The sequence below is a fragment of the Aotus nancymaae genome, unplaced genomic scaffold (genome assembly GCF_030222135.1).
Source record: "Aotus nancymaae isolate 86718 unplaced genomic scaffold, 86718_ANA_hifiasm-v0.15.2.pri h1tg000029l, whole genome shotgun sequence".
NCBI lineage: Eukaryota > Metazoa > Chordata > Mammalia > Primates > Aotidae > Aotus > Aotus nancymaae.
The window spans coordinates 73,700,568-73,726,006 of record NW_026988442.1 but is presented as its reverse complement, the minus strand read 5'-3'; the positions used below and the strand labels follow the sequence as shown (position 1 = coordinate 73,726,006).

The window sequence follows — 25,439 nt, the reverse complement described above, 5'->3', positions numbered from 1 at the left end:
GTTTGGCTGGATATGAAATTCTGGGTTGAAAATTCTTTTTTTTAAAGAATGTTGAATATTGGTCCTCAATCTCTTCTGACTTGTCGGGTTTCTGCCAAGAGATCCACTGTTAGTCTGATGGGCTTCCCTTTGTGGGTAACCTGTCCTTTCTCTCTGGCTGCCCTTAATATTTTTTCCTTCATTTTAACCTTAGTGAATCTCACAATTATTCCAGTTGTCCCAGGGAGATGGGAGTCTTGGGCTGCTCTTCTCAAGAAGTATCTTTGTGGTGTTCTCTGGATTTCCTGAATTTGAATGTTGGCCTGTCTTGCTATGTTGAGGCAGTCCTCCTGGATAATAACCTGAGGAGTGTTTTCCAACTTGGTTCCATTCTCCCCGTCACTTTTAGGTACACCATTCAAACGTAGGTTTGGTCTTTTCACATAGTGCCATATTTCTTGGAGGTTTTTCATTGTTTTTTCTCTAATCTTGTCTTATGCTTTATTTCATTAAGTTGATATTCAATTTCTGCTATCTTTCTTCTGCTTGATTGATTCAGCTATTGATACTTGTTTATGCTTCCTGAAGTTCTTGTGCTGTGTTTTTTAGCTCCATCAGGTCATTTATGTTCTTCTCTAAACTGGTTATTCTACTTAGCAATTCCTTTAACCTTTTTTCAAGGCTCTTAGCTTCCTTGCATTGGGTTAGAATATGCTCCTTTAGCTCAGAGGAGTTTGCTATTACCCAGCTTCTGAAGCCTACTTCTGTCAATTTGTCAAACTTATTCTCCATTCAGTTTTGTTCCCTTGTTGGCAAAGAGTTGTGATCCTTTGGAGGAGAAGATGCCTTCTGGTGTTTGGAATTTTCAGCCTTTTTGCACTGTTTTGTCCTCATCTTTGTGGATTTATTTATCTTTGGTCTTTGCTGTTGGTGACCTTCATATGGGGTTTTAGTGTGGACGTCCTTTTTACGGATGTTGATGCTATTTCTTTCTGTTTGTTAGTTTTCTTCTAACAGTCAAGCCCCTCTCCTGCAGGTCTGCTGGAGTTTGCTGGAGGTCCACTCCAGACCCTGTTTGCCTGGGTATCACCAGCACAGGCTGCAAAACAGCAAAGATTTCTGCCTATTTCTTCCTCTGGAGGCTTCATCCTAGAGGGGCACCCACCAAATGCCAACTGGACCTCTCCTGCACGAGGTGTCTATTGAGCCCTGCTGGGAGGTGCCTCCTAGTCAGGAGGCATGGGGGTCAGGGACCCACCTGAGAAGGCAGTCTGTCCCTTAACAGAGCTTGAGCAGTGTGCTGGGAGATCTGCTTCTCTCTTCAGAACCAGCAGGCAGGAATGTTTAAGTCTGCTGAAGCTGTGCCCATAGCCACCTCTTCCCCCACGTGCTCTGTCCCAGGGAGATGGGAGTTTTATCTATAAACCCCTGACTGCAGCTGCTGCCCTTCTTTCAGATACACCCTGCCCAGAAGAGGAATCTAGAGAGGCAGTCTGGCTACAGCACCTTTGTGTTGTTGCTGGACTCCACCCAGTTTGAAATCCTGGGTGCTTTGTTCACACTGTGAGGGGAAAACTGCCTACTCAAGCCTCAGTAGTGGTGGATGCCCCTCCCTGCACTCAGCTCAAGCATCCCAGGTTGACTTCAGACTGCTGTGCTGGCAGCAAGAATTTCAAGCAAGTGGATCTTAGCTTCCTGGGCTTCATGGGGGTAGGATCCACTGAGCTAGACCACTTGGCTCCCTGACTTCAGCCCCCTTTCCAGGGGAGTGAATGGTTATGTCTCACTGGCATTCCATTTCATACCACTAGGGTATGAAAAAATACTCCTGCAGCTAGCTTGGTGTCTGCCCAAATGGCTGCCCAGTTTTGTGCTTGAAACCCAGGGCCCTGGTGGTGTAGGCACCCGAGGGAATCTCCTGGTCTGCAGATTGCAAAGACCATGGGAAAAGCATAGTATCTGGGCTGGAATGCACTGTCCCTCATAAAACAGTCCTTCACGGCTTCTCTTGCTAGGGGAGGGAGTTCCTCAACCCCATTCCCTGACCTCTTGTGCTTCCGGGATGAGGTGATGTCCCACCCTGCTTTGGCCTGCGCTTCATGGGCTACACCCACTGTCTAACCACTCCCAATGATATGAGCTGGGTACCTCAGCTGGAAATGCATAAATCACTCACCTTCTGCGTTGATCCCACTGAGAGCTGCAGACCGGAGCTGGTCCTATTTGGCCATCTTGCCAGCCACACTATCAATTCATTTTTTAAAAGTCACCTCCTGAATGTATAGGTTTTTGCAGTCACTGGATCAGCCATGCAGTCAATCCAATTCAGTCTCAGAAGGGATTTAGATTAAGTATTTTTAAACTTTTTTTTTTTTTTACCTTCCCAACATGGGCAGTCTTTGAACAATTTCCAACACAGAAATGACATTCGTGAAAAGCTTTGCAGGCATTAACCTTGTTGCATCCCCTTTCTTGCTGTATGATTTCCTTTTCACCTTTGAGTACTTAAAAAGCACATTTGCCCTTGTTACTAGAAAAACTAATGTTGGGCAATTGATTAGAATCTTTACTAATCTTCATGTTTCCTGATTCATATTAACAAAAGAGTGAAAAACCAATGGCCTCATTTGAGGTCATTCAAAATAAAGCCTTATCTTCATCTTCCCATTTGAGCACTCAGTTTAAGAGCAAAACTCATCACAGAGCAGAAAAAAGGGCAAGTTTTAGCTGTTAAGCTTCAGGCTGACTTGATCCGAAATAAATGCTTTGTAATCTCTCTTTAAACAAAAGCTTTAGCTTCTGTAATCCTCTTCTTTATCTATTCCTATGAAGCCTCCTGAGGCTGAAGCTGCTGTTCACGTCATTTTTATAAACAGCCTAGATCTCTGCCCACAAATTGCTTTCCAAGGGTGATGGCAGTGGTGTCAACTTAGCTCAAGTGTCATGAGTCATTTTTCCCTCCCTTTGGAGATGCCTGTCCAGGCAAATCCCCAGCATCCTCTGCTTGTTTTCTCATTGCACAGACATCCTGTTACTGAGCATCCATTCAGCCAAGAGCCCTGGCTCATTAAAGTGTGACTAAGAGACTATTGTGTCTGCCTGCACCTTCTGTTCTTGAAAAGCTTTCCATTTGTTGTGTAAATACTCGCTGTGCCACATTATATCCAGGGCTCCTTCCAAAGTCTGGTGCCTTTGACAGGGTCCTTCAGTGCCTGTAAATTTCCACTGCCTTTCCTAAAGGAAACTTAGGGTCCGTGACACCAAACGAATGGTTTTAGGAATGATGATCTAACCAGAATTGAAATGGCTTACACTGGCTCAGTCACCATGGCCTTTCAAACAGGTATCTGAAGATACATGTTGATAAAAAACTTCTTATGGAGGCAATGAAAAGTTATACTTCAAATAAATGGCAAAAAATAAAAATAAAAACATAGCTCTGTGGATAAATATTAAAGAGAACATCCACTATTTGCCGCACCTCTTATAGCAAAGCCACATGTGCTCCTGCATGAGTGCAACACACATACACCATACACACAAGGACTCTTTCCTAACAGCTACCCTTCTACCTTCTCACCAGCCCAAGTTCTAGTTACTGTATGAGAGAAACAATCTCTGGATAAATCCTCATAAGACTGACTTGAACTTAGAACTCAGGTCAGACTCATTGCTAAAACAGAAGCCACAGTTGGGAATAAAGAGATCTGGATTCTCAAGTAGTACCTAGTTAATCAAAGGGGCATGGCTATTGAATTAAAAGACCTCGATTTAAATCCCCCCATATGTTATTTATTAATTGTGTTATAAGCAACTACCTTAAACTTTGAGTCTCACTTTCCTCTTATATATAAGGCTTCCTGAAAGCATTAACAGTGATGGATTTGAAGTGGCCAATACAAAGTAAGACCTCAAGAAATGGTGGGCACCTTCTTTTATGTGCCAGCTCTTATTCTTATTGGACAAGGCATCCGACCTCTTCAGGCCCCAATTTCTTTCTCAGAGAATCAATTCTGGTGTTCAAAGATTCAGAACTTAGTGCTCACACTTTCAGGAGGAGGACTGATATAAAGAATCAGGATTTTCTGGATAAGCTGATGAATCTCCTTCCCCTCTTTGGTGTTCCTGTATGAGTGGTAGATGGATAAAAGTCTGGTGTCCACATATGCACAAATGCTAATAAAATGAGGTGGGATGATGGTACCTTAAAGTAGAAAGTATAAAATCTCCACTCTTGTCTTGGCTTTCTCTCTTTCCCTTGCTTTATCTCCTTTCTCTCTTTTACTCACTATCTCCTTCTCTCTCTCCCTTTCTCCAAATGTCAAATGTAATCTCATAGTTAAATTTCATAAAATTATTAACACTTGTAAAGTGACATCCAAACATAAGTTATTATTGTTAATTATGTAATGATTGTTGCAGACATACTTTTAAGTCAGCGTCTCCAATCTTCCTTGGCTGTAAACCACATTCAACTCTGTATTTTCCTAAAAAGCAGTTAATTGAAGAAAAGTTAATGCTCTTAGAGGGCTTTATATAGCAAATACAGGGTAAAGGAATCATGTCTTTGCATTTGGGGAGTTTTCTGAAAGTTCTCTTTTCCACACCCATACTTGATTTGTATTAGGCAATTTCATCTCTTACTCAGAAGAAAGGCAGGGTTTTCACACTCTGCCCTAATGTAAAAATTTCAAAAAAGCTATAAAAAATAAGAATGATTTTGTGAAGATTTTCTTGAATGCCATTAGAAAAATTAACTTCCTACAAGGGAAACAAATTTAGCTGTAACTAAAATGGTATCATTTTTAAAACTGTACATATACAGGGACACTCTTGATACTTTATTAAAGGTAAAGGATAAAAGAAATGAAATAGGATTGATCAGTGTGTATATGTGTATTCTGTTTTGAGTTTATTCACTGGCATTTTTTTTTTTTTTTTTGAGATGGAGTCTTGCCCTGTTGCCCAGGCTGGAGTGCAATGGCGCAATCTTGGCTCACTTCAACCTCTGCCTCCCGGATTCAAGCGATTCTCCTGCCTCAAGACTCCCAAGTAGCTGGGATTACAGGCATATGTCATCATGCCCAGCTAATTTTTTGTATCTTTAGCAGAGATGGGGTTTCACCATGTTGGCCAGGCTGGTCTTGAACTCCCAACCTCATGATCCAGCCACCTTGGCCTCCCAAAGTGCTGGGGTTACACGTCTAAGCCACTGTGCCCAGCCTTCACTGGCATTTTTCACTTTCTTTTTTAAGGTGATCAATCTATCCTAAAATTGCCTTTAAAAGACATGAATTCATCTGGCTCAAACACTGAAATTTTCATTCTCTCTCCTACTGATTTTTGTAACTACTGTAACAAACTGATATCCAAGACTGCCTGTGATAACAAACTGATATCCTAGGCTGCCTGCAGTTCCTCACCTTATGGATATTCCCAAAAAGGGTGCTAACTTAGGTCAGCAAGGTTCATCTCTAGAGCAAGTCTGATAGCAAGTAATCATGGAGTAATAGCCATTAATATTCCATATTCTATTGGTTAGAAGCAAGTCCCAGGTACCACTCATGCCAGGAGGCAGGGGATATAAGGGTGGACTCCACCTTAGAATCTGTCCACCACAATTAGTATAGAAGGCAAAATCTTGGAAGGGGTTAAAGGACCCTTCAGAAGCAATCAATACCCTTCAGGAAGGTAAGATTTGAGGTGGTGATAGAGATAATAACGTGGCCAGTCCAGAGATGCTAATACTTGGCACATTATTAAACCCATCTTTAAAAATATTTGCTCCTTGTTTATTTAGAGAAGAAATGAAGACATTTGAGGGGAGAAAAGAAGAAAAAAAGAATGCTGAAGACAGTAGTCTAGTTTGGACATTCACTTATTTGAATAAATCCTTGCATTTAACTTCCACCTTCTTAAGAAAGTGGTCTAGTGATCATCTGTTATTACTCAGCTATGTTCTCTGTGGCCTCACCATCCCAACCCAGAAGCTGACTATGACATTATTCCTTTTAACCACAAATAATACTATTCTAAGAGAAATTTTGGGGAATTTAATTGTCTCTCTTTCCATTTCTAGTGATATTATAACAGTGTCTAATATATTAGTTTTTAAGTAAAAGACTATATCCTTAATTGGGCTGTGCTTTTATATTCATATAGCAGTCTTTAAACTCAGCAATGTGAAAGAATTAAGTTGGGTGGTAGCTTTAAATGTTATTATTATTATTATTTTTCTTCTCTTTTTCACCACCTAGGACAGCTTTTAGCTCCATAGGTCTAGGCTATTTCAGTGACCCAGAAATCATGCCCAAAGAACATTAGTTTCATTGTTAATATCTTCATCATATTCTCCTACTCGTCTCAAATTTAAAACTACCAAGAATTTCCTTTGGTTACAAAACAAATATCCCCTAATCTAATCAATATGCATAATATTGTAAAATTATAGCGTGAAGGTGATCAACTTGTCTCTTGGAAATTTATGCCAACCACTTTTTATGGCTCTTTCCTGGGGTTCCCACACAGATTCTGGTTCCTGGGTCATTTCTCTCCTCCCACATAACTACCATTCTGTAAAGAGGAGATTATACTCACCCCTCCTTTGACTCCTTACCCTACTGCTTTATGGTATCAGCTTTAGACATTGTTGAAAAATGTTGTGACTTCAATCCCACCATTCTTATAATGACAATTTTATTAGTCTGCTAAGACTTCCAGAACAATATACCAAGACTGGGTAGCTCACACAATAGAAATATATTTCTCACAGTTATGGAGGCTGGAAGTCCAGGGTCAAGGTAGTAACGAGTTTGGTTTCTCCTGAGGCCACTCTCCTTGGCGAGCAGATGGCCACCATCTTGTTGTGTCCTCACATGGTCTTTCACCTACATGAGTGCACCTCTAATGTCTTTCTCTCTTATGAGAACACCAGTCCCACTGGATCAGGGCCCATCCTTATGACCTCAATTAACTTTCATCACCTCTTTAAAGATCCTATCTCCAAATACAGTCATATTGGGCTTCAATATGTGAATATGGTGGAAGGGGTACAGTTCAGCCCATAACAAATTTGATGACAACTATTCAGGGTTTACTTGAATAATGCATTTTATTTCATACTCTTGACAATTCCCTTTTCTTAAAAAAAACTTTTAATCCCCCTCAGTTTCTATAAAACTACACTTTCCTGGTTCTGCTTATTTTCTTGGCCACTCCTACTCATTTTCCATCCAAATTTCTCTTCTCACATCCTCACCTAATTGTTCTTCATTTCTATGCTCAGTCCCAAGACCCGTTCTTATCTCATTTAAAATGATTTCCCCACAGCATATTAATCACGCCACAGCTTCAAACATGGTCTACTTGCTACAGACACACACTAGTGTAGACCTCTCTTGTTACTAAAATTATATGATTCACTTTGTGTTGAACATCCTGGGACACTCTAGGCATGCAATCTATATTGGTTAAATTCATTCACTCATTTATTCTTTCCAAAATTATTCACTGATCGCCTTCAAAATAGAAAGCACTGTTTTAAGTGCTTGGATACGTCATTAAGCAGAAGACCCTAAGATTCTTGTCCATAAGGGGCTTCCCATCCTAGAAGAGGGCAAGCAGTCGTCAATAAACATCCTGAATAAGTGAATTACACAACATGACAGAAGATGTAAAGTGCCATAATTAAAGAAAAAGTAGAGCAAAAAAAGGAGGATTAAAGACTGGTCGGGGGGAAGTTGAAGCATTAAATTAGATGTTCAGGGGAAGCTCAATGAAAAGGGAATGTTTGAACAATGATTTAAAGGAAGTGAGTGAATAAATACAATTGTATCATAGGCATTTCAAATATAATAGGTCTAAAACCTCTTTTCAACTCATCTCTTCCCTGAGGTTCCCAATGTGATTGTCATTCATTCTTTTACTAAAGTGACCATATAAGTTTGTCTGCCAAACTGAAACACATTGGAAAATAAAAGGATGGTATGACAGTCATAAACCTGCCCAGCTCCAGGCAAGCTTGAAGATATAGATACATGGGGACTAGTTGTCACCCAAGGCAGAAACTTGCTAGCCATCCTTGCTTTTTCTTTCTCCCTCATCCTTCTTTTTTTCCCCAACTTGTCCCAGTAGATCACCAAATTTTTCGATATGACCGCTATAATATCTCTTCTCCATTTCTACTACTGCTGTCTTACTTCAGGATCTTAGGATCTCTGACTAGGACAGACACATGGCATCAAAAATGCCCTGCTGTCTCTCAGTCTGTTCCCTCTGAAGTCACTATCTTGCATGTCACACAGAATCTTCTTAAACACTCATATCATATCTAATCTTGATAAACACGCATATCTAATCTTGACATTCTCATTTAAATCTTCTAGAGAAAGAGGGGAGGGGAGGGTTTGGATAGAGAACATTTGCAGAGGCTGAGAAGAGCAGGCCTTGGCAGCTCCAGGCACCCTTCCTGCTCTGCTGACGCAGAGGCCAACACAGCCTGTGGGTTCCTGCAATCTAGACGCTGAATACCTTCCCTGAAAGGTAAGAACACAGGGGGCATCTGCCACTTATCTCCAAAATCCACAATTTCCGCAGTTTCAAGTCTAAAGCTCAGTGTCTCACTAAGATTAAATGCCCATTATTGTTCTTAAGATGTGGGAAATTAAAAATATATCAGATCTCTCTTTATTTCCTATTTCAGCCCAAATGAATCCAATTAGATTTCACTGCAAACTATAAAATACTCTAGGCCTATTTCCTCTTTAAATTGATTATAAATGTTGATGCTCTTAAGTATAAGTGCAAATTAATCTAGGGAATTTCATGAAATTTTATTTCTTAATTAAGCAATTTAAACTAAATTACTTAACTGAAATGACTACTCTGGCTCCTAAGATTGTTCAAGGTCAGACAAATGTAATCAAATGTAACATAGTGATTTTTCACTTGCCATAACCCTTTTCATCAAACTCATTTCACTGCTTTGGACTTGATAGAAAGGAGAATTTGCACTCTTGAGCTCTCTAGAGACTGGGATCAAGATTATGGGAGGCAAGACAAGGTGACAGCATTCAGGCCAATTGGAGAAGTTTCTGGAAAACAGAAATGTGGTCTCTATTACACTGAAAAAGGAGCCGGGGTGTTAGACTGCCCAGAAATTAAACTTTCTGCTGGTATACATGTGGCATTGCTCCAGTGAGCACTATCCATTTGGCAAGCCAGATGGACCAGTCCTGGCAGCCTTTCAGTCTCATGAACAAAACACTTCAGCCTGAGAAAGAGAAAAATCCGTAAACAAAAATACAAATAGAGAAGATTCAGCATTGTGGCAAAACAATGGGGAAGACTCACGGTCTTACAAATGAGGCTTCTACAACATTGTCTGTGCATTTCACACATTCAGTTTCTTTTTTTCTTAATTTTTAATAGCTTATTTATCTTAGGTGAAGGATGAGATTACTTATCTGAGGCTCCATGCTTTTGGCAGAAAACCTTTATAATGCTCAGTTACTCTTACCTGGAGGAAAGAAGGCAATTTCTAGCCTCTTTCTGTGAAATATACTAAATAATAGCAACCAAGAACATTGATAATCATCTAAATTGAAAAAGATCATTTGAAGATGCAAACTTTTATATTGTCAAATATCATAGAGACTCAGGCTAAAAGGATTAACTCACCAAAGACATTATTTTTTCTCATTTAGAAAGACTTACCATTTTCTCACTTTCTAACACCATTGAGTTCAATTCAAGTTCTCCATTAGCTTGAATGATAATAATCTTCTGTCAATCAAGCTCTGCATCTGAGTTGAAGTCCATTGATCATCCTTCAGTTGAACTGCCATGCCTACTCAATAATCATGGACAGTTTCTATTTCTTAAGTCAAATGCTTAGATGGGGGAACGGTATCACTGTAGTCTAACCATATTTCTTCCTTTCTCACCCAGAGTTTTCTGAGGGAAGGAGAGAGAGAAAGGAATTCATTTTAAACAGTCATCTCAATTTATATTTTTCATAATTATGGACTTTTGAAATTAATCTAAATGTATATATTAACTTACTAATCAATGGTTTACTAGAGAGAAGGTTAGATGGTATGAGGTGATGAAATGTCAATGTCTTCTACTTATTGAACATTTTAATCAAACACATTTTATTTAATTTTTTGTCTTTAGGTATATAAATTCATCCAAAGCTTAAAATATGGTCACCTCATTCCTCCTTTTCCTTCTTTCCTTTCTTCTTTTTGTATTCTCTTTCTTCTTGCAAAGATTTATTTAGCTCCTATTTTATGCCAGGTACACACTGGGGAATCTGTGTGACTTATCAATAAAATAAAGCATTTTGGTGAATTTCAGGTATTATATGCAAGCTGCCTACATTGCCATTAGCCAATCTTCAAGTTCCTCCATGTTTGCATATTGATGGGATATCAAGTTTCAGATCAAACATCACAAATAAAATCACCTATGTGGAATAATTTTGAATTTTAGATTTTGTTTTGTTTTTAGTTATGGTTAGACCATACTTAGTCTGGCTTGTTTGGAGGACTAGATTCCTTAACCCAATCTCAACAATTCATTCAGAAATATTGGAATTTTTCTTTTTTATTTCAGATGAAGAATAATATAATTTTCTGTCTGTAATAATGTAAAATATATATTTGGCATTCAATCATCTTTCCTGACATACAACTTCTAAAATCCTTAGAAACTCCAAAGTGATGTCTTTTGTTATGCTATTGATTGGCAGACTGATGACTGGCAGCCCCTAGCAGCTTCAGAATGGGGCTGATCACAGGAAAGACCAAAGCAGGATTAAAGGATTGGAAATTTTAGCCCCGCCATCAACTACTGGGGAGGAAAGTGGGGTTGAAGTTTAAGTTGATCACCAATGGCCAATAGTTTAATTAATTATGCTTAATAAAGCTTCCATAAAAATTCAAAAGGACTAGGTTCAGAGAGCTCCTGGATAGCTAAACACACAGATGCTAGCAGAAAAGTGAGCAAGAGCTCAAACATGTGCTGGGAGGATGACACACCTCAATTCCACAGGGACAGAAGCTTCTGTGCTTGGGACACTTCCAGACTTTGCCATATAAATCTCTTCATATGGCTATTTATTTGTATCCTTTAAAATATCCTTTGTAATAAGCAAGTAAATGAGAGTAAATGTTTCCCTGAGTTTCGTGAGCTACTCCAGTAAAGGTAATCATATCCAAGGAGACGGTTGTGAATTAATAGCTGGTCAGTCAGAAGCACAGGAAAAAGAACCTGGGGCTTGCGGTTGGCACTGGAAGTGAGAGGTAGTCTTAGGGACTGAGCCCCCACCTTGTGGGATCTGATGCTAGCTCCAGGGTAGATAGTGTTGAAAATTAATTAAGGGCACCCAGCTGGTGTCTGCCGCAGATTAACTGCTTGTTGGTGGGGAGAAATCCCCACACATTTGGTCACAGAAGTCTTCTGTGTTGATTATTGTTGTAGTGTGAGAGCAGAGGAAAGACAGTGTGAGTTTTTTCCCCCATAACTGTCCTTTTGTACCAACTGCCTTTTCAGAAGCCATCCATTCATTCATGTTTTTCTGTCACTTCTGCAACCAGTCCTTTGCCACCATGGGCTCAAGTTCCTGATAAAATCCTCGGAATCCAGTGGCATGTTAAAGTCTCTTTGAGGGGTCATTTCTTTAAATATGTTTTCCACCATAGTATGAGCTCTATGTTTCTCATGTTGCTCTCTTGTAATGCCTCTGAAACAAATCTGGAGTATAAGACTAGAATTCTTCTGGCTTAGTCCTTGACACACTTATCCCTTGGCAGGTAGTTTTCAGAGACATAGAAAGTCTTGTCATTAGACCCTCAGCATGTTTGCAAACTGAACATAGTTTTACCATATTCCTTTATCTGGTACCTTCCTTTCCCAAGTGCCATTTGGTGGCCAAAGCTTGCCACTTTGATAAATGCTAGATTATTTTAAGAATTGCATGCTTCAAATGATCTCTCCCCAAGTCTCTAGTAACCATTATTATTATTTCTTATCAATAATAATTACTATTAAGCAAAAACAACCATTAAAGAAGCTGATCTCAGCTTTGTAGGAAGAATACAATCTTATTATAGTAACTTATTTTTAAGTTAGAAATGACTGCTAAACATAATAAATACAGGTTCTTATTGAGTTATATTAAGGTAGTTGTAGCTTTACATGAATCATAAGGAATAACACAGAGAGAGCTCATGTACCACATACCCAGTCTTACCCTTACATTTTGTAATAGCACAATCCACAATCAGAATATTGACAGTGATATAACTCACCAGTCTCATTCAGAGTTCTCTAGTTTTACGTGTATACTTGTGTATGTGTGTGTATTCTATACAGTTTTATCACATAGGCAGTACATGTATACAGACTGAAAAAAGACAATCCCACAAGTTACCCACTGTATAATTCCATTCATATCCCATTCATTAACATTTTTGAAATAACAAGATTATAGAAATGGAGAACAGACAGTGGTTGCTGGGGTTTACAGATGGGGAAGGGGAAATGAGGTGTGGCTATCCTTGTGTATCCGTTTTCCATTCTATATAAATTTTTTTTTGAGATTCAGCCAAGTTGTTTATGTCAGTGGTTCAGTGGCTTTTTTTTCCTTTCTGTTTTCTGACTAGTATTCCATAGTATGGTTATACCACAGTTTGCTTAACCCCTTACCCATTGAAAAACATCTGGGCGGACTCCAGGTTTTGGCTATTACAAATAAAGTTCCTGCGAACATTTGTGTACAGGTTTTTGTGTAAACAAATGTTCTCTGGAATAAATGCCCAGGAATGCAAATGGTGGGTCATATAGTAATTGCATATTTAGTTTTATAAGAAACTGCCTCTTATCCAGAATGGCTGTGCCATTTCGTATCTATACCAGCAATGTATAAGCAATTTAGTTTACCTGCATCCTTGTCAGCATGTGGTATCACCACTATTTCTTATTTTAGCCATTCTGGTAAGTGGACAATAATATTTCACTGTGGTTTTAATTTGCATTTCCCTAATGACTAATGATATTGAACATCTTTGTGTGTGCTTATTTGCTATGTCTATAACTTCTTCAGTGAAGTCTCTTCATGTTTCTTACTCATTTTCTAATTGGATTTGTTGGATTTTACTGTTGTGTTTTTGTGGCTTTTTATATATTCTAAAAATTAGTCCTTTGTCATAATGGATTTTGCAATGGTTTTCCTTAGTCTGTAGCTTGTCTTTTTTGTCTCTTCATATGAGTTTTCACACAGCAAAAATTAATTTTGGTGATGTTCAATAATTTATCAATTATAATTTACCATTTATAAAAAATAATTATCAATTTTTCCTTTCATGAATTCTGCTTTTACTGTCGAGCTACAAATACTTTAAAGAAGGTTTCATTAGTCAAAAACAACTTTAGGAATTGATAAATTATAGCATTTTCACACTATGCAATATTACAATTGAGCAATGAGAACAATTATTTTCACAACAGGCAAAAGTATGAATGAGTCTCATAAATACGATGTCGATCAAAGAAACCAGCACAAAAGAGTACATACTATACAATTCCATTTACATAATATCTTAAAAGTATCAAAATATGGTGCCAACCTTTAGAAGAGAGGTTATCCTTTTGAGGAGAATAATGGGTGCAAAGTAGCATGCGAGGTTGTCTGGAATTCTGACATTGCTCTATTTTCAAACTGGTTGAAAATTACATGGGTGTGATCAGTTTACGAAAATTTATCAAGCTATACACTAATGATATGTAAACTGTATACAGATTGAACTTTGATTAAAAAAAATAAAACCACACAGAAAGTATCTTTTATAAGTAAGGGCAGTGCCATCCCCCACAATTCAAGAAGAGTGAGATCCCACACATGACAAACCTTCTGAAATTTTGCCTGCATCACTGTTTGTTGAGGAGCATCTCTCCTCAACAAATAGCAAATATGAAACTATTCTACCTAGGCACAAAGAGTTTTAGCTCTAATTTGTGATGAGATTAGGAGAAATCTTAAGGTGGCCTAGCTGGAAGTCCAATACTCTGCAGAAACGTGCATTGTATCTTTTGCAAAGCTCTTTGGCCCTTCAAGAGCTAATTTAAACAATCAATTTGATTGATGTATAATTTGCATCTAATTAAATGCATCCATCCATTTTAAGTATATGGTTCAATGCACTTTGACAAATGTACACAACTGTGTAATCACCACCACCACAATCTAGATACAGAACATTTTCATTATTCTTCCATTACTCTTCAGAAGCTCCTTGTGCCTCTTGAAGTCAATCTGCCATCCACTTCCCCTCCTGGCCTCAAGCAACCATTGATATGTTTTCTGTTGCTATGGATTAGTTTCAATGCAGAATTATAACTCTAGAATATCACACAAATTAAATCATGCACTGTGTCTTTTTATTTCTGGCTTCTTTCAGTCATCATCTATGTTTTTAATATTCATCCATGTTTGTGCTTTCTTTTCTTTTTATTCTATTAAATTTCATTTTATGTACATACCACAATTTTGTATGCATTCACTTGTTGATAGATACATGACTTGTTTCTATCTTTTGTTTTATTATTTAAGTAAATCTTTTATGAGCTAATACGTACAAATCTTTATGTGGATACATCAGGGTTCTCTGGCAAGAAGAAATAGAAAATGAATATTCCAGGACCATAATTTCATATGCCAAAGGGCAGGTAACACAAATAAGTGAAGCATATTCGGTATAAGATAAAAGGTATGATTAGGACTATGGCAACTTGCCGCAAATCCAGTTGTTAACTCTTAACTTATGGAAATAATGTTAAGAAAGCTGAAGTGATTATACACAACCACTTCAAATAAAAAGTATTATAGGTCAACTAATTCTTTGGGTCAGATAACAAGCAACTCTTTTCATAACTTCTACTTCCCACAGGCTAGCATATCATTAAGAAAGAATAATTAAGAAAATAGTACAGGCGAGGTGGTTCCTACATATAATCCCAACAATGTGGGAGGCTGAAGCAGGAGGATCACTTGAGGAGGCTGAGGCAAGAGGATCACTCGAGACCAGGAGTCTGAGACCAGCCTGGGCAACATAGAGAGACACTGCCTCTACAAAAAATAAGATATCCAAGTGTGTTGATGCATATCTGTAGTACCAGCTACTCCAGCTACTCAGTAGTCTGAAGTGAGAGGATCGCTTGAGCCCAGGAATTAGAGGTTGCAGTGAGCCACAATCACACGACTGCACTCTGGCCTGGACGACCATGAGCCTTATCTCAAAAAAAAACAAAAAAAATAACAAAAAAAAAAGAAAAGAAAGAAAGTAAACGAAACTTGATTTTAGGTAGTTTAAGCTTTGAATTCACAATCTATACCTACTAACTGTGTAAGCATGTTTATTCACCTTTCCGAACCTTTTTTTTCTTAACAAAGGAGGAATAATAGTATTATTCACTTCATAGCACACAGGTAAAGCAGCATATCTGGAATTAATCTCAACATTCTGAAGTTGTAACATAATTACAATTTTATTGCTCATCTTCCACATGCTAGGGCCTGAGTGAAGCCTCTTTATTCTCCTCATCTCATTCTATCAAATCCTCACCCCATTTGCTACACAAGAAACTGAGACCAAGAGAGAGTGAGAGGTCTGTGATGGGAGCAGAAAACAGGAAGCACTTGCTCTGGCTGGATTTTTTCAGGCTTCCTCAAAATATATGAGCCAATAGCATAATAATTTTTTTCTTCAACTTTTATTTTAAGTTTATGGATACATGTGCAGGATGTGCAGGTTTGTTACATAGGTAAACGTGTGCCATGGTGGTTTGCTGCACAGATCATCCCACCATCTAGGTATTAATCCCAGCATCCATTAGCTATTTTTCCTGATGCTCTCCCTTCCTACATCTCCACCTACAGGCCCCAGTGTGTGGTGTTCCCCACCATGTGTCCATATGTTCTCATCATTCAGCCACCACTTACAAGTGAGAACATGTGGTGTTTGGTTTTCTGTTCCTGCATTAGTTTGCTAAGGATAATGGCTTCCAGCTCCATCCATTTCCCTGCAAAGGACATAAACTTGTTATTTTTTATGGCTGCATAATATTCTATGGTGTATATGTACCACATTTTCTTTATCTAGTCTATCATTGGTGGCCATTTAGGTTGATTCTGTGTCCTTGCTATTGTGAATAGTGCTGCAATGAACATATGTGTGCATGCATCTTTATAATAGAATGATTTATATTCCTTTGGGTATATACTCAGTTATGGGATTGCTGGGTCAAATGGTATTTCTACCTCTAGGTCTTTGAGGAATTGCCACACTGTCTTCCACAATGGTTGAACTAATTTATATTCCCACCAACAGTGTAAAAGCATTCCTTTTTCTCTGCAACCTCACTAGCATCTGTTGTTTTTTGACTTTTTAATAATAGCCATTCTGACTGGCACGAGATGGTATCTCGTTGTGGTTTTGATTTGCATTTCTCTAATGATCAGTAATGTTGAGCTTTTTTTCATATGTTTGTTGGCCACATAAACGTCTTCTTTGAGAGAATCTGTTCATATCTTTGGTCCACTTTTTAATAGGGCTGCTTGTTTGTTTTTTCTTATAAATTTGTTTAAGTTCCCTGTAGACTCTGAATATTAGACCTTCATCAGATAGATAGATTGCAAAAATATTCTCCCATTTTATAGGCTGTTTCTTTACTCTGATCATCAGGTTCTTTTGTTTTGTTTTGTTTTGCTTTTTCTTTTGCTGTGCAGAAGCTCTTTAGTTTAATTATACCCCATTTCTCAATTTTAAGCATAATAATTTGTATTGACCTTAGACATATCTCTACGTTTGCCAAGGGCTGGGCACATTTGCTGGCAAGCCCACTTCTTTGCAACCCTTTCAGTTTCTGTCACTTGGCTGATATGCCACAAAATGCTCCAGCAGGCAGAGCTTTTCTGAAAACTTCTCTTTGGCCAAGCTCCTGGGGAAATAGCTTATGGTCCAGTGAAGGAGATTCTATTCTGTCAAAAGTGAATCTCCTTCACTGGGCGATTAGCTATTTCCCCAGGAGCTTGTGCAGTGCCTGATACATAGTAGGAAGACATCATTTAGGTGAAGTACAGTTTGAGCATAGTTCGCCTCACATTGAATTCAGTAATCAGAATACTTAGATACAGAGAAGTTTTCTCTTCTTAATTTCATTTTGTATATTCCTATAATCTTTTTAGTATCTTTAGTAGCTGAAACAACCACTTGGGTGGTTTTAGATGACTTTGTAACATCAACTCACTTATTTTTAAAATGATATTACTACCCCTCATTAGATCTCTGTTATTTATTTGTTCATAAAATGAGGGTGTAGAGATCCTTTGCATCTTAAATTCTCTATAATTTGAATAGTACCCACTGTTTTCTCTCCCAGCTCCAATAATTCTGGAGTAACCTGGCACTTTCTTATGCAGTTTCCCTTACAGCAATGGACCAGCAACATCAACAACAACCAGAGACTTGTAAGAAGTACAAATTCTCAGAATTCACCCATCCCCACAATCTATTCTAAGGAATATTAAGTTTGAGAACCAGCCCCTGCTTCAAGAGATGACATCATCCCACTCGCTTCAGTCTGAGTCCTTTTTTCAAACACCAGCACTGGCTCCAACACTGCAGCAGCTGCCAGCAAACACCTCCCTGTGTTCTTCAGAGAGGAGAGTACCTGGAGACTTTTTTAAATTCTACTTGTCCTGCCTCTATGATCCAACACAATGTCTTTGTCAGCCTCATTAAAGAATTATGAGGTTAATTTTACTTCCCTCCAAATGTAAGACCTCTTTCCAAAATGGAGTGTCAGTTGATAAGCAAAGGCTACTGAATTGAATGGCTTCTGCCTGGCTAAAGAAAAAACAGAGAGAAGGTGTTCATTTATGTGTGTGTGGTGAAGGATCAAATCAGAGACTAGTCAAGCAAAGCTACTGTCCGAGCATCATATTCATGAAGAAGCTTAAATTTAGAACTCTGACATAATTTTTGTTTTTTAGATGGACTCTCGCTCTGTCACCCAGGCTGGAGTGCAATGGTGTGATCTTGGCTAACTGCAACCTCTGCCTCCCGGGTTCAAGTGATTCTCCTGTCTCAGCCTCCTGAGTAGCTGGAACTACAGGTGTGGGCCACCATGCCCAGCTCATTTTTGTATTTTTAGTAGAGATGGGTTTTCACCATGTTGGCCAGGATGGTCTCAATCTCTTGACCTTGTGATCTGCCTGCACTGGCCTACCAAAGTGCTGGGATTACAGGTGTGAGCCACTGTGCCCAGCCTGACAATATTTTTAAATTACTTTGTGTAAACTCACAGAAGTACACTGTCAAAATTGAAAGATGGTCATCATTTCTCTTGTGTCCCATACTGGATCACACTACCTGTGGTGTACTGTGAATTATTTAAAAAATTAAAACTTACCTCATAGACTAAATAATTGTATCGCAGTGAGTTTTCATAAAGGTGTTTAATTTGTTAGTCTAGTAAATTCTTGGGGTCCATTTTTGCAATTATTCATGGTAAGGGACCTGGAGCCTCAATATATTCACTTGCCCTGTCCACTCTGAGGGGCTCTGGGGAGATACTTAGGATGCTTTACGTGTAGGTGCGCAGGCATAAGGGCTCAACATTAGACCGCAAATGGATACAAATCAACCTATGCTAATAACTTCCTCCTTAAAACTAGACTCCATGAAGTATTCAAGGTAATTTCTAATTTTGTGTCTTGTCTAATTCACATCAAAAGTCAACAAACATTCCCGAAATTCTTACTGTTGCTAGACCATGTATTAATGCTGAGCAAATGAAAATGACAGACAGTATTTTCAAAATGTTCACAAACTGCCAGGGAAAAAGATTTGACCAATAGGCACAGTTAATTATAGTAATTCTGTAAGGGTAGTATGTACACAGCACAGAAATTCACTTTAATTAGAGGAAGAAAAAGTTTGCTGAAAAAGACTCCCCCCCACCCCGCCCCCACCGCCGAATAATGGTCTGGGTTTGCCATTACATTTTGCAGCACAAAGACACTTCTGGCAGAGGCCAGGGTGTCTGAAATCAGAGAGCTGTTGTAAGGAGCCACAACAAGTAGCTGGGTTTTGCTGCGGGCTAAAGGGGTGAAGGGGGAGTGGGAGCCCACCCCTATCTCTTCGGTTTCTTAAATCTCTAAACTGCTCATTCACTCCAATACCTGTTCTACATTTGTTGAGAGCTTTATGGCTAAGAAAATCCAGGATACTGAACACAGGAACTTCTTGAGCTCCACCCTGCAGGCCTGCGGGGGAGCCCAGAAGCTGGCATCCAGGCTACTCAACAGCCAGGCAGCTGCAGACTGACACCAGGCTCCCAGTTCTCCTCCTTGGAAGGTGTAGAAGACGGAAAAATATTTTTTAAAAAAATTGTTCTGTGTTACTGCAAACAGATCTGTATATCAGCAGAGAGTTATCAAGGTTAATGAGAAAAATTATCTCATCAGAACAACCCCCGGTTGGAGGCACAGGCACGGAGCTGCAGCCTCTCTAATCTGGGAGCGCGGGGTCTCCTGTGCAAAGCGATCCATCAAAGTCACTTGCTGGCCTTCCCGCCTTCCCCAGGAGCATGGCCCCCTTCCTCTGGCTGGGAAGGAAAGCAGGCAGCAGTGGGAGGAAGGATCCCTGCAGCGGGAGGAGGGATCCCTGCGGTGGGCAGCAGATCACAAGGGGACACCGGGTGCACAGAGAAGCAGAAAAGGAAACAGGAGCCGCACCCCAAACCTCCTTCTGCCTGTGAAGGAGCCGAACTGAGGATGCCCAAGCAGGTGCCAGAGGAAGGAGAAAAATGTGCATCTTACACACACACACACACACACACACACTCTACAGCACACTACACATACACACAACGTGGGCATATACTGCACACTCATCCCCCACCCCACACGCACACACTCTACAGCACACCATGACATGAGCATACACACACCATGAGCAATACTGTACACACACACACAGGTGCACGCAGGACACACATATGCACACAGAGTCATGCTCTGTGTCCTGCTGTCATTTGTTATTCATCTCTCATCCTTTATGGGAAATACCTCTTTAGCCAGGCACATTTTCATAAACACTTGTCCTTATGGTTCCTTTAGCAAAAGCATGGAATCTCCACCTGCTGCCCAAGCTGTGAGAAGAGAATTTTTTTGTTTGGTGTTGTTGGTTTAGTTTTGCTCTGCTCTGGGGAAGGTAGGAGGCAACAAACAAATAGCGGGGAAGTCATAGCTGTTGCAGAACCACCCAACATGCAGCACAGTGTACCAGACCCGGCCGTTCACGGGTCCCACCTTCCTCACTGCTCACCTAGGTTCCCGTCCTTGCATTACCTCCTTCTGGGAACTGCAAACCTATCACCGGCAGGGGCCAAGCCCCCTCCCCCCGCCACCTCGACCCGTTCTAGCCACGCCTCCTGGATTCCAAGTCTCTTCCACTCTTTCTCAAGCCCCACCTCCTGGAGGAAGCTTTTAGCCTTCACTGATCTTCCCCCCTCGGGCGTTGTGTACTTAAGTTGCAGTAAGTTTACTACTCTCCTGTAAAACACAGTTTAGCTCGTAATTTATATCGACTTGGATTCTCACTAGATTTAAAGAATGTCAGGCTTGACGTGTTAAGCCAGTTTGTGAGCAACTGCAGGGTATGATCTGCGTTACAACGCATTCTGGCATGCTCTTTCAGCTCCTGGTGGAATGGGGAGGCGGTTGGGAATTTAATTGTAAAGCATGGTCAATAGATTTTATTATATATATAAACATATATGTATTTTTTGACAGAGGCTTCATTTAAGAAGCCACATGTTTTTCTAACTATTCTGTTTCCATGCATTTGCTAAGAACTTTTGAAGATGGTTTAGATTTACAAATTGTTCTGCAAGCACAGAACATAGTTGTCATAATCTTCAGTGGTGAAGCCATTAGGAATGGGAGACAGAAGAAAAGTCTAGAAAGGATGATCCTTCTACCTGAAGCTGAGAGACAAACATTCTCTTCACATGGTTTCTAGGTGACTTGGCGAAATTAAACAACTCCTAAAATTCCTAGGCAAATTAGCTGTCCAATATGATCAAAACATAGTGCAATTTGTCCATTCTTCAGGTATTTATGGATTGCTTGTTATCTATGTTTGGGACGCTGGATTAGGCACTGGACATATAAGTCTGAACAAGACAATTATGGGACTTGCCCTCTAGAATTACAAACGCTGATCAACGCCATGAAGGGATCTCAGCGTTGAGATGACAAGGGGGAGGTAAGCGAGGAATGGGGAAGGTGTGGTGAGAACTGATTTAGACAGTGACTGAAGAAGGTGAGGACGTTCAAAGTAAGACCTAAAGAACGAGAAGCAGGCTGACCTCAGAGAGTAGGGAAAGGCTGTTTGTCAAGTGAAGAGTTGTTTTTATCAGGTCTGTAGCCACTTGTTGTTCAGGGCGGCTGCCTAAGCAATAAGAGTCCTGGGTCACAATCATAACAGCAAACTAGCACTTTTTATTCATCTACAAAATGCCATCCTTACAATATCACTCCAGGCAAGCTTATCACACATGAGGAAATGGAGACTCCTAGAGGTAAAGGGAGGGAGTGCAGATTCAGCCTGAGCCTAAGGGCCTCCAGAGTGTGTGCTTCTTGCTCCTTGCTAATCACGCATAGGTAAGTGAGCATGGCTCAGATCCACCTAACTCCAGACTCTGAAACACTGCTCAGTGGGTATGTCTTACTGATGCCATGTCTGCAAATCAGATCTTAAACACATCACAACTATTCTACTTGTAAAAATCAGAGATTGCAACTATTCTACTGATAAAAATCAGAGATATATATATGAAGTAACTTTAGGAGTAGGAAAGGGTCAAAGAATTAAGCAAATAATCCAAGAAGTCCAGAATGGCTGCTTTGGAGCTTCCTGCTATGTATTATTATTAATGTTTCCTGGAACCTATCTGGATAAACAATAGACAGTCATTACCGGTTCTTGTCTTTTCTTTCTTCACTTCACAGACATTTTTTGAGAACCTGTTATATGCCAGACACCATGGTAGGAGCTCAGGATGCAGCTAAATACCATATTGACATACTAGAATTTACCAACATTATTTTGTTAAACAAAGAGAAGACACAATTATCATGTGGCGTAAGAAAGGCTGAGATAGAAGTCGCTGAAGGATTCCGTAGGGCATCCAGGGCAATATGGAAGGAGGAAGTGTTAGGGAGAGTGTCAATGAAGGCTCCTCAGAGCAGGTGATGTCTGAGATGAATCTCAGAAGCATCAGTACAAATTAATTAGGTGAGAGCAAGAGATGAGGAGGATAGTCCGGAAAGAAATAGCATGGAATATTATGGCAGTTGCTAGGTGGCCAATATGACTGCCCCTATAATTTGGGGCATAAGGATAAACACAACAGCTACAGTTTGAAACCTAACGAAAGACCAGGCCATGAAAAGCTATCTGTCCTGCTGTAATACGTTTGAACTATGCTGAGGACTAAGGAAAATCACTGCAACTAGATAAGCATTGTTTTTACAGGACTCTCTCTGACAGCTGTGTGAAGAATGAATTTGAGGGAGGCCAGGTTAGAGGCAGTATAGGGATGAGGTGCCTGCCGTGTGCCAGCCACTTTCCTAGCCACAGAACTCTCACTATGAACAAGACCAAGACTGAGCAAACCAGCTACTTAGAGAGACAAAGTTTCCCTGACAGATCACCTTTTATCTTCATGACCAGGAATGGGCTCTCTGTGCTGTCCAGCAATCAGGCTGCATGAACATTCACTTCTCCACCTCGCAGATATTGATCACACCTCTTCTTCCCTCAAACTGCCTCTTCCTCCCCAACCTCATACTTAGTGGTTGAGCTTGCTTCCTCCTTTACTGAGGAAATGGAAGCAACCAGAGGGAAACTCCACAGACTCTCAGCACCACATCTACCCACTTTCAGGGCCTGCATGTCCTGGACCCCCTACCTGACATCAGCAGTGAGCTTGCTGTGCACTTGCCAAAAGTCAGTCTCTCCATCTGGGCACTGGATGACATTCCCTCTCACCCGCTCCAAGCAATTCTCCCTGCCTCTTACAAGACATTTTTCTTTTCCCAGGGTCATTCCCATCAGCATACAAATATGCTGTCATTCTTCCCATCCTAAAAAAATTTTTTTCTTGACTCATTTTCCCCACCAGCTACTGCCATGTTTTTCTGTTTCCCTTTGGTGCAAATCTCACAAGAGTTGTCCACACTCACTGCCCCAATTTGTCTTCTCCCAGTACTTTCATCATGCTTTAGGCCCCACGGTTCCACAGAAATTATTCATCTAAATTTAATAGACAATGCTTAGTCCTCATTTTAAGTGACCTATTTATTATCAAAAGTAATACAGTTGCACAAATCTTCTTAAATCTTCTTGATCTTGCTTCCAAGGCACACATTTTCTTGGTTTTCTCTCTATCTTACTGGCCGCTGCCTTTTTTTTGGGGGGGGGGTTTGGGGGAATTTCATATTTTTTCCACAACTGTCTATGTTAGAAAGTCTTGGGGTACCACCCTTGATTCTATTCTCTCTATGTAGTTATAACATCTATATGTCAACACTTCAAATGTGTGTGTGTGTGTGTGTGTGTGTGTGTATAAAAATTAAAATCTCACCTATTCCGCCAAATTCGAGTCTCACATGTGCAACTGCCTCCTTAATGCCGCTTCCACTAGGACATCTAATAGAAACCTCAAACTTCACAAGTTCAAAAGTGAACTCCTAGTCTTACTTTACAAAACCTGCTCTGTTGGCAGGCTCGTCCATCTCAAGGGATAGCGACTTCACTGTTTTTAGTTGTTCAGGCCAAACTCCTAGGGACGACCTTAGCCTACCTCTATCTTTTGTGCCCCATGTTCAATCCTTAAGCAAATCCTATTCTACTGTCATAAGGTAGCTAAACTTCTTCTACTTCCGGCCGCCTTCACTGCTGCTGCTTGACCAGAGCCATCATCACCTATTTCAAAGCCTCCTAACAGGTCCCTCTACTTTCATTCTTACTCTCTAAAAATCTGTACTCAGCGCTAGAACAATGCTCTTCAGACATGAATATCACTCTTTGCTTTAAAAAAAACTCTGAGTAACAGCAAAGGTACCTGAAATACCTACCTTGCCTCCCCATCACTGTTTGAACCTCAATCTCCTTTCTCTCCTTCGCTCACTCTGCTTCAGCCATTCTGGCCTTCTTATTGGTTGGTGGATCTTAAAATTCTTCAGGTTTACTTTCTCCTTCAGGTCTTCCTATTGAGTGTTTCCGTTATTCCTCTAGATTTCTCCTCTCTATATTCCCTCACCTCATTTAAGTCTTTGCCCAAATGCCACCGTTTATGGGGAAGGCCTTCCTTGAGCCTCCTATCTTAAATGGCCCCACCAACTTTCTTGGTTCCCCTTACCCTGTTCTATTCCATAGCACTTGCCACATTTTAATCTACAATATAATAAGGTACTCGTTTATTGTATTTCATGTTTGTTATCGCTCTCTCCCAACTAGAACGTAGACTCCTCAAGAGTAGAGATCTGTGTACATTTTGTTCCCCTATGTGTCTCATCTACCTAAAACAGAGTCTGCCATATAATAGCATTTAATGAATATTTGCTGCCTGAACAAATTTTGGGCTACAAGTCTTAAGAAGAAACTGAAGAACATGGGCTAAATACAAGACAATGTCAACAGAGAAAAGGGATGAGATACAAGAGATTTAAGAAAATAAAATTTAAAGTTCTGTTTGAGTGGATTCAGTGACAGAAGACAGGAATAAAGGGTCATTCTAGGGAAGTGGGTCTACTTAGGTCTAGATAAGCAGGCAGGTAACATAGTTTAAGGAAGATGTGGGGAAAACTTAGATGAGACTAAGAACCCCTTCGATACTGAGGTTTGGGGTGCAGCAAGGATGGGAGGCTGCAAAGATAATTTGGTAAGTGTTAAGAACAGAGTGGGTAGAGATATTAAAAAAAAAAAAAAACTTTGAGGAAACCCTTAGGAAGGCGTGTGTTTTCTGTGGCAAAAGAAGAAATACACTGAAAGGCAATCATTGGATGTGAAGCCTAAGGATGGGCAGAGAGGGGTCTTGAGGAAATTAATAAAGGCGTGGGGAAAGACAAGATGCTGATGGAAAGTTCAGGCTTATGTACAGCATCAGGCACTGAGCAGAGGTTGAAGGTCCTGTATTCGTGATAATTCCTGGGGCACCTGCCAATGGCAGGCTGGGAGAGAAAGCGAGAAAGCAAATAGTTGAGCTCTTCCAGCCTTGGATTTCTGTAAGGAGAGGACTTCAGAAGGCTAAGGGCAAAAGAGGTGAAAAGGAGTGGGATGCTTGAATGTGGGTCATGAGACGCTGGTTGAATAGGAAAGAACTGA

At 40.1% G+C, this 25,439-nt stretch overlaps 1 pseudogene; it reads right to left on the bottom strand.

Moving 5' to 3' along the window:
• LOC105723647 (small ribosomal subunit protein eS4, X isoform-like) overlaps window positions 1–25,439 on the bottom strand; it is a 612,439-nt pseudogene that overhangs the window by 201,125 nt on the left and 385,875 nt on the right.